The sequence below is a fragment of the Halichoerus grypus genome, chromosome 4 (genome assembly GCF_964656455.1).
Source record: "Halichoerus grypus chromosome 4, mHalGry1.hap1.1, whole genome shotgun sequence".
NCBI classification, from domain to species: domain Eukaryota; kingdom Metazoa; phylum Chordata; class Mammalia; order Carnivora; family Phocidae; genus Halichoerus; species Halichoerus grypus.
In genome coordinates, this window is record NC_135715.1 from 55,977,358 (window position 1) to 55,991,241 (window position 13,884).

The 13,884-nt window shown below is 44.9% G+C and overlaps 1 protein-coding gene across 7 annotated transcripts in view; it reads right to left on the reverse strand.

The window, feature by feature from the left end:
* The window catches only part of RUBCNL (rubicon like autophagy enhancer), a 39,949-nt gene extending 26,274 nt beyond the window's left edge, over positions 1 to 13,675 (reverse strand). Inside the window, exons 1-2 of one of the 7 annotated variants that reach the window (XM_078070352.1) lie at positions 13,350 to 13,675; positions 4,793 to 4,928 (exon numbers count right to left, since the gene is read on the reverse strand). The gene's annotated coding sequence lies outside the window, so the exon portion shown is untranslated. Of the gene's footprint in view, positions 1 to 278; positions 625 to 3,728; positions 3,960 to 4,792; positions 4,929 to 10,984; positions 11,121 to 13,349 lie in introns of those variants that run through there. The other 6 variants (XM_036078545.2, XM_078070354.1, XM_078070357.1 and 3 more) reach the window with 6 other exon arrangements.
* Between the last annotated feature and the right edge of the window lie 209 nt (positions 13,676 to 13,884).

The window sequence follows — 13,884 nt, forward strand, 5'->3', positions numbered from 1 at the left end:
AAATCTAGAAGTGATCTCTGATCCTATCTTTCTGTAGCTCTCCATCTTTAATCCATGAGCAAGTTCATATCCATAGCTACCGCCCTCATCTAAGTTGCCATCTTCTCCCATCCATCTTCTCCTTCCATCTGCCCAGTGGGTCTCCCTGCTTCTACTCTTGACAACTTATAATCAAGAGGTACGCAAAGATCTTTTATAAGCCTACATCAGATGTCAGTCCTCTAATCACCCACCCACCCCCATCCCATCGAATCTGGAATAAAATCCAAAATCCTTACCTTGTCCTTAAGGCATGACATGAGAGTGCAGACCACGCTCACTTATCTCTGTCCACCCCCGATAAGTCCCGACCACACAGCAAACTTTTACGTCCCACAGGCTCTTGCCCACCCTAATGGTGCTCCACCTGGACCGCTCTTCCCCCAACTGATTGTACGTCTGGCTCCTTTCTGCCTTGTTGCATGCTTTGGTTTATAAATTACTTCCTCAAAGAAGTCTTTCCTAACTACCTCTCTTAAAGTATTTCCCCAGTTACTCGCTATCACATCACCTTGCTTAATTTTCATTATAGTCGCCTCACTTCCTGATATATTTTTACCTCTTCACTGTCATTCCCCTCCACCCCCTCCCTATAAGTCCATGAGAGCAGGGACCTTGTGTGTTCTCAGCCAGATGCAGAGCTGCCTATGGGGGCTCAACAAACTTATGGACTGAATGAGCAAATCCAGCAAAATGGAAATAGTGTCATGAGCTAGAGAGAAGATTTCTGTGATAGATACACCTGTTCTGTTACTCTGGCAGAATTATGCATACAGGGATAGAAGTGAATCCATGTTTCCTAAAGATAGGACATTTTTCTCACCCAACACTTACAAATAGACCAAAGGAAGGTACATGGGAAAACTGTACCACAATTCCTTGGGTTTTCTTGATTTGGGGGCCTTTCTTTCTAGGTCAAACCTTTTGAAGTGACACATACACATAGATAAGATACACATAATACTGCACAGTACTGCATAAGCTCCAAATCACTGCCCACCAAGTATCACGGGCTATGGTGGCGACTGCCAGAATTCATCTGAAGTGCTTCGTCTTCCTTCTCCAAACCTCACATCCACCTGGTACCCCGATTTCTCGTCGCCCATCTTTTCCTCTCCAATAATTTTGGGTGTCATCATTACAAATGGGAACCACGACTGTGTTTTTATGGAATGCCCAAAACACAGAAGCCTAGAGCGAGTGAAGCACACACATGGGCCCAAACCCGCCAATCCCACCTCATGCCCAGAAATGACACTGGTAACCACTTTATCCCTTCTAACCTCTTCCTATGAGTTAACATACATATGTCAGATCAGAAGATGGGACCCATACACATGGGCTCATACTGGACAGAATCTATAATGAACCTTCTTTTTCTCTCAACAAGGTCTTGAGGGTGCTTATCGCTCTTCACTATCTTACCATTTTCTATAGTATAAATGTATCAAAATTTACTTAGCCAGACTCCTATTGACAGAAATTTATTTTCAGTTTTTCACTATTATAAAACATACAGCAATGAACATCTTTGTGTTGCTTTTTGTTGATTTTCTCTCACTAGATCTCTTCTCTTACAAGTTCCAATTTTAGTTCTGAGTCTGTAGTTCCTGATAACGTCAGTATTTCTAAGAGAATGAAGCTAGGAGTCATGTTTTACGCTCAATTCTCTACACGTCATAGCTGTTCTTGTGTGGGGGAGATAAGTATAGATGTGAAATCACATAAAAATGCACAGCCTCTAACCAATGGTAAGTAGCAGTGATCCCTGTGTTTTTTAGTTCAAAAAGAATGATGTTATTTATGAGCCTTCCAGATATGGAATTGACTTAACTGCACTGAACAAAACAGACTTTCTTCTCAAAAGTAATTTCAGAAGCAGGTGCTTGCTTCATTTCCTTCTAGAAAGATGTTCTTGTTTCACACAAATAAACAGCAGGCGTTGGCTTTTCTGGGTTATACAATGAGAACATGTTAGAGCTGGAATAGGCCCGTAGAGATTCAAAGCCATGTCTAAGGACCCAGCTGAGTAGTGGCAGAGAGAGGATGATGAGGAGGGTTGGACAGTCATTAAGGAGCATGAGTTTCTCTGAGAGGGAGACTGTCAGGGGAGAGTAATGATTCGAAACAAAGTCCAGGCCCTGGTCCCCAAGGTCAACATCTCCATTGCTTGATCTTTGGGGCAACAGATAATTCATGAGATACCATCATATCATTGCATTGCTCATTGTCACCTTGCTTGTAGTTTGTTAATTATTCGATTAAACAAATATTTACTGAGCATCTACTACTTGACTGGCATGGCTTTTGTTTTGGAAGCACCGGAGTAAAATAAGCTCCATGATTCCTCCAGTAGTTTATGTTCTGGTAGAGGGGACATGGTGACTAACCTTACACATTCATACATTTCAGTGCTGATAAGCAGGAGGTAATATGGGCCTAAGTGATGGTTGGCGTCTTCCCAAAATGCTCCCGACTATCATAAATGGGGAATCAAAGAGGCTTAGATACAAAGATAAAATCAATTTCCAAAAACATTTTAAAGGAAGAGAAATCAAATTGCAAAGCTTACCATCATTTCTATTGAGATTTTCCTATTGAGGGTGAGCACGGGCCAGATTACTGGTTAACATATATGCAGGAGCAACGGTCCTAGACAAAAGAGAGACTCCTGGACCGCCCCCCGCCAAGTCATTCTGGATGGGTCTCTGGCCCTCAAAGTCAGTGGTTCTGTCGAGAAGGACTGCATCACGAGGGCAACCTCAGAGCCAGAGTATTGTGGACAACTCAGTTGGGCATGAGCCACCATGACCTCTATAGTGACCTCACAAAAGTCTTTCAGACCATAACCGGCCAGCACTTTGATGGCAGAAGAGCAGCTTTTAGCTGCTAAGACCCCTAACAATCTTATGAATAGGCACAAGCAGGTCAGATTTAGGGTTTTAGATTTTCTCTGCCCCAGCACGAACTACTGATGGAATACATTACTGGGAGTATTAAAGACTCATCTTAAATGTTACCTTCTCAGCAATGGCTCCATGGTCCCCCCATATAAGTCATGGCAACTGCCTCGGCCACGAATTCCTCTCCCTCACCCACCTCTAGTTTTCTTCTTACTCCTTAGCACGAATCCCCATCTTATTTAATCTCAAAGACTAATATCCTCTAGAATGTAAAATCTCTGAGGGTAACTTCTTAAAAAAAATTCTACCTGGACACGATTTTGTTCCCAGAATGTAGAACAGGGGCACATAATAGGTGCTCAGCAAATACATCCTTCAAGTGTGAATAAAATGAATGAAAGAATGAACGAACAAACAGTACCTAAGTATGGCTCTGTTGGTTATTTCTGTTGCCCAAGAAAGAAAGTCTAGAATAGATGTCACCCTTTAGAAGAAACTGGAGATCACGACCTAAAATTTCTGTCAACCACTTCCTTAGAATAAAGGAAGTTAGAGAATAGAAATCACAAATAAGAGTTGAAGTGAAAGATAAAATTCATTTATGCCGATTTTCGGGTGGCTTCCTGAGCGTGCTCAATAATAAACAAATGCAAGTGAACAGACAGCGTGTCAGCTATTTGGGGTTAACGCAGTTCCCCAGTCCTCTTCCCATCTTTCCGTATATACTTCCCTTCAAGCTTTGACTTTAAACAGGCTCACATCCCCGAAGGATGGCGACAGACTCACACGATCACTTGTCAAAGAGAAACCATTAAGATGCCCAATCAAGTGACTCCACAGCTTCCACAAAGCCTCCAGGAATCAGAGTAAACCGCCATTTTCATACAGCTGCAATTTCACCACAACACACGCTGAACTCTGTGTTCTGGCACGAGAAGCACCAGGAAGGAAACAGTGCATCGCGCGGACTCCTCTCCAACCAACTTGACCTTTGAAATGACACCTAATTTTGAAGGTCTGCTGTCGAAAGAACCCAGAGGAAGGACAGAAAGCAATTATGACAAATGGGTGTGGTGAGAAGGGGAAGACCCAACAAAGGCAAAGACCAAGGAACATAGATATTTTGCCTAAGAAAATTGCAAGGTTGCCCAAGATACACAGATGACTAACGTCCTGTGGTCACTGCGTATGTCACACTTACCACTCTCATCCTACACGATGATAACATGAAATATTTCAGGTTTTAGTATGCTGATTTGGGAACTGAAATAAAGAACGTTACGGGACTTGCCCAAAGCCTCAGCATGAATAACTACCGGAAGTAGAACAAAAAACAAGTCTGACACCTGATCCAAAGCTCCTTCCACTGATATTTATGTGTGCCGTAAATATTAGGATAATTGCAATTTCATTGGCAAAGTAATTTTAAGAATTTTCCCATGAGATCTGTCACAAAACAAAGGATTAAAAACCACACCACTATATTTGATTCCATGTTTTTAGAACACCGTGCCCGGAATTTTATTATTATACCTATTTATAAAAAAACAAACAAAATCATTGTACATACATCTCCAGTATGGGACTATTTATTTATAAACATTATATGTGCACAGCTATTCTAATATATTGTGTAACTTAAAAATTCATGAAAATAGCACTCTGTTCTTCCTTTCCAATAAATCATCTTGTATCCTAAAGGTACATACCACCACTCAAATAAGTAAAACCTTCTCTATATAAAAACAATAATGAATAAAAAATTACCTATCCATGAATATTAGACAACCGGATAAGACTTACAAAAATATTAATACAAACATTTACGCTAAGTAAGGGTAGGTACCTACCCTTGAATGATGGCGAGGTTCCCATGTTTGAGTAAAATAAAATGGGGATCCATGTCAGAAAACAGTCTGGCAGTTCCTCAAATGGTTCAACATACAGTTATCATTTGACCTGGCAATTCCACTCCCGGGTATATACCTGAGAGAATGAAAGCAGATGTTCACACAAGCACATGTGCACAAATGTGAATGGCAGCATTATTCACAATAGCCAAAAAGTGGAAACCACCCAAATGTCCATCAACTGATGGATGGGTAAGTAAAGTGTGTGACCACCAGAGAATGCAGTATTATTTGGCCACAATTAGAAGTGATGTATTAAGACATGCTGCAGTGTGGGTGAGCCCTGAAAACATTATACTAAGTGAAACAACCAGTCACAAAAGATATTTCATATTGATAGATGTTTTTTTATGAAACGTCCAGAATAGGGAAATCCATAGAGACAGAACATAGATTAGTGGTGTTTCGGGGGAAGGAGAGAGAATGAGAACATAAAGAGTGATAACTAAAGGGTACAGGGTACCTTTTTGAGGATCTAAATGTTCTAAAATCAACTGTGGAAAGGATGACACGTATCTGTGAATATACTAAAACCACTGAACTGTACACTTTAAAAGTGCATTTTTTTTAAAGATTTATTTATTTGAGCGGGAGGAGGAAGGGGCAGAGGCAGAGGGACAGAGAATCCCAAGCAGACCCCAAGCTGAGCATGGAGCCTGAGGTGGGGCTCGATCCCACGACCCTGAGATCACAACCTGAGCTGAAACCAAGAGTTGGAGTCTTCACCAACTTAGCCATCCAGGTGCCACTGAACTGTATGCTTTAAATGGCTGGATTGCATGTTATGTGAATTCTATCTCTATCTCAATAACGCTGTCCAAAAAAATGAAATGGGAAGAAGTTCCCATCTCCCTTCAAAAAGGCATAGGAAGCCTAGAGAGTGCTCGAATCGCACGGGCTCCGGGGTCGGGGGTTCAGAAGAGCTCGGGCTGTAAGTCAGGCTGCAAACACAGGTGCTGAAAGCTAAGGGGGAAATAGAGCGTAGATAAAGGGAATACAGAATAGAGGTGCCTAAAGTCGGTACGGAGAAGAGAGGGGAAGTAGAAGTGAAATTGCCACAACTGAATTATCTGGAAAAAGGAAAGAGAAAAAAACAAAAACCAAGGGCTGGTATAGACAACATCATGAGCATGATGGCAACCAGCACCTGGGCACCGGTCGCCGGACCCTACAGGGCAGTCCAGACATCCACCCTCATCTTCAAACCAGGGCTGTAAGGGAGGTTCTGCTGGTCCCAATTTATAGATGGGAAACAAAGTCAACACAGTTAAGTATTGTGCTTCTGTGTGATTAAGAGCCTATCTTTGAGAAATATATACAGATGTATGTAGAAATCATTGATGGAATTTCTGACATCCGCTTTAAAATAATCCAGTAGGAAGTGCCAGCCGGGGATATGGATGAAAGCCAATTGGTCATGTTGATAATTTGATAATTGTTGAAAATGGGAGGAGGGTACATGTACTATTTCCTCTACTTTTTTTTTTTTTAAGATTTTTTATTTATTTTTTAATGGAGAGAGAGACAGCGAGAGAGGGAACACAAGCAGGGAGAGTGGGAGATATTCCCTCTACTTTTAAGTTTGAAATTTTCCATAAGCAAACTCCCTAGGTAAAGTAAAAAAACAAAAAACAAAAATAAAAACAAAAGTAGGGGCGCCTGGGTGCTCAGTCAGTTAAGCATCTAACTTTTGATTTTGGCTGAGGTCGTGATCTCAGGGTTGTGAGATGGAGCCCAGGGTCGTGAGATCGAGCCCCAGGCCAGGCTCCACACTGGGCATGGAGTCTGTTTGAAATTCTCTCTCTCCCTCTGCCCGTCCCCCAACCCCTACCTTGCATACATGTGTGCCCCCTCTCTCTCTCTCAAAAAAAAAAGTTTAAAAAAACAAATTAAAAAAAAAGAAAAATTCCATCGACAGATAAATGGATAAAGATGTGATACACATACACACACACACACAATGGAATATTACTCAGCCATCAAAAAAATGAAATCTTGCCATTTGCAACAATGTGGATGGAACTAGAGGGTATTATGCTAAGCGAAATAAGTCAATCAGAGAAAGACAATTATCATATGATCTCACTGACATGTGGAATTTAAGAAACAAAACAGAGGATCATAGGGGAAGAGAGGAAAAAATAAAACAAGAGGGAGACAAACCATAAGAGACTCTTAATCATAGGAAACAAACTGAGGGTTGCTGGAGGGGATGGGGGTGGGGGGATGAGGTAACTGGGTGACGGACATTAAGGAGGGCATGGGATCTAATGAGCACTGGGTATTATATAAGACTGATGAATCACTGAACTCTACCTCTGGAACAAATAATACATTATATGTTAATTAACTGAATTTAAATTAAAAAAATAATAAAATGAAATAAAAATTTTTTTAATTTTTTAAATTTTTTAAATTAAAAAAAAGAAAAAATTTCGACACCGCTATATCTGTCCATGTATCCCTGAGTTACCTCTCTGACCTTCTCTACTACCTCTCCATCCCTACACCTCTATACCCTTCTGCACCCCTACACCCCTCTATACTCTTCTACTTGCACTCCCTTCTTTATTCAAATTTCCCTTTGGAATGAGACTTTCCTCATCACCCTTTTTAAAACTGCATCCCTAAGGTGTACGCTATCCTCGTTTACTGCCCTATTTTTTTTTTCCCAGAGCACTCTTCTTCTATTATCTTAGCCATCGTTATCAGTTCATAACTAACACTTACATGGCATTTACTATGTGTCTGACACTGTTCTAGATTTTCTACACACACATGCACTTGATCCTTCTAACAATCTATGAGGTAGATATAACAACACTAGAACCCGAGGCACCGCTTGTAACTGGAGTGTTTCACATCCAGGCAGTCTTGCTCCCAAGTTCACATTCTTACCTGTGACAGCACAGGGATAAAGGAGAGACCTTTAAATCTCACAGATCCAAACATCTCTCCAGAATATCAAAACTGATCAAGCACGAAGGGGCTGCCGACAATGTCAGTGACATGCTCATGCTTACCTCCCTGGGCCCAAATCTCCACAGGGACCAAGAGTTTAAACTAAGAATGAGACCAAAACCAACAAACAAAAAACACATTTTATATATGTCATAGGATAGTTCAAATGATTCGACGACAGCCATATTGCTTAAAATACCCTTAAAATGTGCATAAACAAAAGTTCAACTCTCCTGACCTACCATATTTAAAATAGCCATCCCTCGAGCTGGCTTCTAAGAAAAATCTCCAAATAAAGAAGGAGAGAATAGGGAAGTACGTTACATGTATTTCCTGGACAGTTGTTTTCTGACCCACTACAGATTGCTGAAATAAAAGAATGTGGAAGAGTTTAAGGCCACCCCGCCCTCCAGTCTTCAGCTCCTGAAATCAAGAAGACAAAAGCATCTGCTGGTCCTGGGTGCTTTTCAACCTGACCTGCCCCCCCCTTAAACTTTGAGGTCTAATTTACATTTATCTCTTTTAATAAGTGTAAAACTAAGGATCCAAGAACAGAACTAAAGTATTTTCTTAAAGTAATTTCCAAACATCAATTGTTGGGCAGATCACATTTAAGTGTGTAGATTATTTCGGCTTTTTCTCCTTTGTCATTTTCCAGCCTACATTGAAGATGACAAAAACACTTGCCTCTGAAACTTCCTTTTACATAATGGAAGTGTTTCTCTTTCACAGTTCACACTTCATGTTCCAGTGAGAAATAAAACATTCATTCAATATAGTATTATTATGACTATTTTGTGGATGAGAAAACTGAGGCCCAGGAAAAGGAAGTAAAGTGAAGACCACACAGCAACTCAACAGCAAGCTCAGCACTGGGACATGGAACCTTGCTCCAGAACCCCAATCTCACCATCATGCTGCCTGTATGTATGGGATAAAACACAGTGCAGAAGTTAAGAAAAAAACACCAGGGTCGCAATCAAATATAATTTTTATGTCAATCTGAGAAATTCCTCACTTACTACCTGTGTGACCTTGGGTAAGGCACTTAACCTCTCTGTGCTTCAGTTTCTTTACAGATTGTTGTGAGAACTAAATGAATTCTCAGTCTGGCACACAATATTCAATAAAAGTTAGCTTTATCATCACCATCAGTGTTATTTTATAAAAACTTACAGTTCAGTATACAACAGCACAACTAAGGAGAGCTAGTTTTATTTCCCAACTTCATAAATGAGTCACCTCTCAACTCCTTTTAATTAAAATGAAAAACCCAATCAGAGAGTTTGGTGACATTGACATGCTTACCTTATTTATCTTTTTAGAAAAGATATATACAATATAACATACAGGCATTAGGATTGCTCATGTTTATAATGGCTGGAAAGTTGGACATGCTTATTTAAAAAGAACTGCTTAAATTTTAACAGTAACACCACCAACCTTGTGACTCTTTCCTTTCCATATTAGAAATATGAATCTAAATTTAGTAACAAGGGAAACTATTTAAATTTGGCAATGCTATTATTTGTGTGCCCTCAGACAGGTGGGGAAAACCTGTTAGCAAGCAATGGTACTCTTTCTTTAGCTCTTTACTATCTTCCTCTAAAGATCATTCGAATGAAAAATGCTTATTCTTGCATATTTATCCTTGGCTCTGAGAGAGTCTTCCCCAATCAGAAAACAAGAACTCCAACTTCAGAAAGCCAACAATGTTTTCAGAGTTAAATGGTCTCATGAAGAGCATGTCAAATAATGAAACCTGCCCCGTCCCCCCCCCCCCCCCCCGCCACTGGCCACTACCAATTTTCCTCAACTTTCTTAGCATCTCCCTCAGGCCCTAAAGAAGATGGGGAAGGCAAAGTTCCTGTCCCCTGACCCCCTGATGGCACACTGTGATGCGCCGTGTCAGGTAGTAGCGCTGGGAAGAGGAATTGCAGCAACACACCGAGAAACAGACACATCGTGACATTTTGGACAGGGAAGCAGGAAAATGCCCACACTACCTGGATGGTGCTGCCTTAACTCTGCTCCAAAGGAGGTTCTGCTGGTGGCCAGGAGGGAGGTGTGAGCAGCAGTGTGGTGATAATCTTAATTTATAGAAACCACACTTCATACTTTTCAAAACACTACCCTCCCTCCTTCCAAACCATCCAGTGGGAGGTGGGCCAGGGATTATCCCCCCACTTCTCACACAGGCATACTGAGGTTCAACGAGGTTTCTTGACTTGCCAAAACCTCACTGCTATTCGGCCTTAGGACAGAGTCTACGAAACCCAAATTTGCCGACCCTCAGCCCTTCGAGCTTTCCCACCACATCTTCAATTCAAAGATCCTTCCAAGTTCCACTGCAATCATACCGTAAGCACAGTTATGGAATATACCCCTTCTTGTTAGTCTTAATTCCCATTTAGGGCTGAATAACCCCTCTTCCGAAGGTTTTCCACATTCTCCAAGCTGACAGCATCAGTAGTCGCAGGAGGGGGGGTGGCAAACCTCACCGCGCGGCGACAGGCAGGCTGGAGGGGGTGGGGGTGAAATGCAGCAATTCCGCTTTCCCCGCTGCAATCTCAGCAGGTGGACTTCACAACGGGCGCTCGACCACCCGATATGCCGCGCTCTCACGCTCTAACCTAGCTCGGTGAAGTAGCAAAAAAGTTTGGCTTTTGCCACCAGATATCCAAGGTTCGGGTGTGTTGGGGAGGAGATGCTCCGCGGGCCTTCGCCATCTGTGGGCGCGCTTTTGGGGAACCGAGAAAAGCCATCGCGTCCGGAACACAGCGCCTGGGTCCACGCAGGGCGCAGGCTTTGTGCTCCCTGAGAGTCGCCAAGCGATAAAGTGCCCGGAGGTCCCGCTCCTGAGCCTTCCGCATCCAAGCGGAGCACAGGGGCCCTCCCTTTTGCAAGTCCCATAAAAATCCTCCACCCCCGCAGAGGAGCCCCTTCCTACGTTCACCCAGGGGCCTCGGCACTGCCCAGCCCCGGCACGGCCCCGGGCTCGCGCAAGCCTCCCCCGCGCCCCTCGCACCGCCTCACCTCTCCAGCAGCCTCGCCCCGCCGGCGAGCCCCTACCTCGGGCACCCCTCGCACCCCCACCACTCCGACAGCCTCCCCCTGCCGGCGTGCCCCCACCTCGGGCTCCCGTCGCGCCCCCAGCCCGGGCCGCCTCACCTCGGCTCGCCAGGTGAGCGCACCGCGTCGGCTCCCGGCTCGCGTGGATCCGCGCGGCTCACGGCGGCGGTGCCAGGTCAGCGCGCGCCACCGCGGCGGAAAGGGGGAGCGCGGAGGGGGAAGCGGCGCCCTGACGCTGCCACGCCACCACCACCTCCCCCCCGCCCCCCCGCCCCGTCGGGATCCCGGGCCAGCGCCGCAATCCGAGAAGGCCCCCGGGGAAGCGAAGCGCAGCCCCCGAGCCGGCTGCCTGCTGGGAGATGCGGAGGACGCGAGCCGGCACGAGCTTGGGCGCCCGCGCTCCTCCACCCTAGGCGGCCGTGCCCCAGGCCCCCACCTCCGAGCCCTGGGTGACGTGGGCTGGGACAGCCGGGAGCAGCCGTGCTCAGCTCTCCCCGGGTTCCTTCCCGAAATCACCCCCTGCCCTCGCTGGGGGCCCAGACGCAAGCGCGCTGTCAGGGGTTGAAACCCGGAGAAAAACGCAGACCTGGAGGACAACGAATTCCCGGCCCCAGACGCCCCAAGCGGCGGTATTTGCATCCATGCAACTGCCTGAAATGGGGAACGGTCCTCCTGAGTAATTGGGATTAGTCTGCGTAGAAATCTGCACGCCCAGCGGGGACCTAAAACTTATCCGGAGCGTGACCTCAGCTGGCTGCTCCACGCGGAGCCCGGCTCCGAGGACTTCCCTGGATTCCGTCCCACGTAATCGTCACCTGGTACTCTAGAAGCGAGGGTTTGCAGTTCAGTCACAGCTATGCTGCAGGTGGCATCCAGATCTAGGTGGGTGCTGGGGAGAAGCTGCCAACCAAAACAGAACGTCTTCATAACTAGAAACCTAAGCCCTGACTTCGTTTACTAGGGCAGAGTGCACGATGTCCCTTCGCCCCTAGGGAGCTTCCACGCACTCCAGCAGCGGAGTGGGGAAAGAATCTCAGAGTTAGCTGTCCCCGTAACAACAGGCAGGTGAGCCTGTCTGGGATTACTTAAAAGAATCCCTTGTGCAGGGTAAAACCAACCGCATCGCACCCACCCCGTGGTTCCTTGGCTTTGTCTTGTGTCACTTCCAGGTTGTGGAACCAGGTCACAGGTATGTTGGCCTTTATGTGCTGGATGTCTCTCTGGAACACCCCCTCCGAACACCCTCTCCCTGGCACAGCCTAGAGTGGAGTGGCTAAGGGGCGGCTCCAGGTAGTCGCTGCTCCCTCAGAAGACAGTGGGATCCAGGATCAAAGCCGGTTGTTATACTAGCTGTCAATCACCCCACTTTTGTTGAACACAGTCTGTGTGGAGCCTAGAGCCGCTTAGACCTGAAAGGACTCTGGACTTTTGGGGTTCTGTCTCAGGAATTCAGATAGGCTGAAGGCAGACTGGGAAGGGCTTACCTTAAACAGAAAGGAAGGAAGGGAGGGAGGGAGGGGAAGGTTGTAAATGTGTGCTGCTCTCCTATGTACCAGGTACTTTTCCACATTATTTTGAGCTATCCATCAACATTCCTGAGAATAACAGATCATCTGCTTCCATTTCACAAAGGAGAAATCTGTGTCTTAAAGAGGTTAAGTTACTTGCCCAAGGTCACAGAGCTAGTAAAGTACAGTCAGGCTTTAAAGACCAGTGTCTCTAACACCAAACCTTATGTCCATTTTCCACCATGCTACTAGCAAGACACAGAAAAATAATGAACTTGAGGGGCAAAGCAAGAGCCTTTCCCAGGAGTATTTAAAAGAGAAGAATCAAGAGGAAGTAGAGAGAAAGAATATCACGCAAAGTAAATCAGTCAGTCTGCTAGTCAAAAAAACCCTCAAAATACAAAAACAAACTGTACTAGGTGGTAGCCTGGACAAGTCCAAGATAAGAAAAGCGTTCTTGTAAAGGCACTAGGAGGTTTTAGACCAAGATGGTAAGATTTGGTCGGTTCCCTTTGAAGTCACTTTGAAATCATCTTTACCAATAGGTAAATAGGCTGGCCTATGCCCTGTTATGTGGACATCCTATAAACTTGAACGTACACATTCACCAATCACAGATAAAGGAGGCCCACATTCTGGAAGAGTATCTCTACAACTCAGAAAGAAAGTTCAAGGACAGATTTTTTTCAAATAAGAAATATTCACTGGAAACCTACTGTCCCCTCTGGGATTAGAATTCTGGAAGTAGAATTTCCCAAGTACTAAATGCTGAGGATGGGTTTTCTAAGACTGCCTAACCAATTGTTCAATTCTGAGAAAGTCACTAATAATTACCAGCCAAAAACCACTTGGGGAAAAGCAGAGGCTGCTTTTCTTTTTCACAGGGAAGGTCATCTTCCAGGTCACAGTCCCCTCCATGCCCCAGGGCCCAAGGGCAGCGAGCATCAGGAACTCACCACTTCAGCTGGTCAGGCTCGTGCGCAGCACCCACTGGTCACACACAGGTTCCACTGTGGCCAAGACAGCCTCACAGGACACTAGGGGCCTGGCAGCTGCCTGCCCCAACCCAGCCAGACTTCACAAGAAGTGATTTGTGCCATGAGCAGGGATCCGACCCTGTTTTTGAGCTCAGCAAATGAAGTCAGCAAAGGAGAACTCAGTCTCTGTGCAAAACAGGAAGGAAATGAGATGAACGGCATAATCAGCTACGAAAAGGAGCCCGTTGACATCATGACGGACATTCAGGGAAGGAGGGATGATCCTGATCCTGCAATGGCAGAGAAGTCAACACATGCGACAGGGAGTGAAAGAACCCAGGGAAGCTGCCTTTGGCTTGTTCCTCGTTCTTTTCCTCCTTTCTGTCTGCTGGAAACATCCGTTATCCACAAGACGACAAATTTGTATGTTCCTCACTTACATGAGGAACCTAAATAGGCAAATTCATTGAGACCGAAAATAGAATAGAGGTTACTAGGGCCTAGAGGAGGAGAA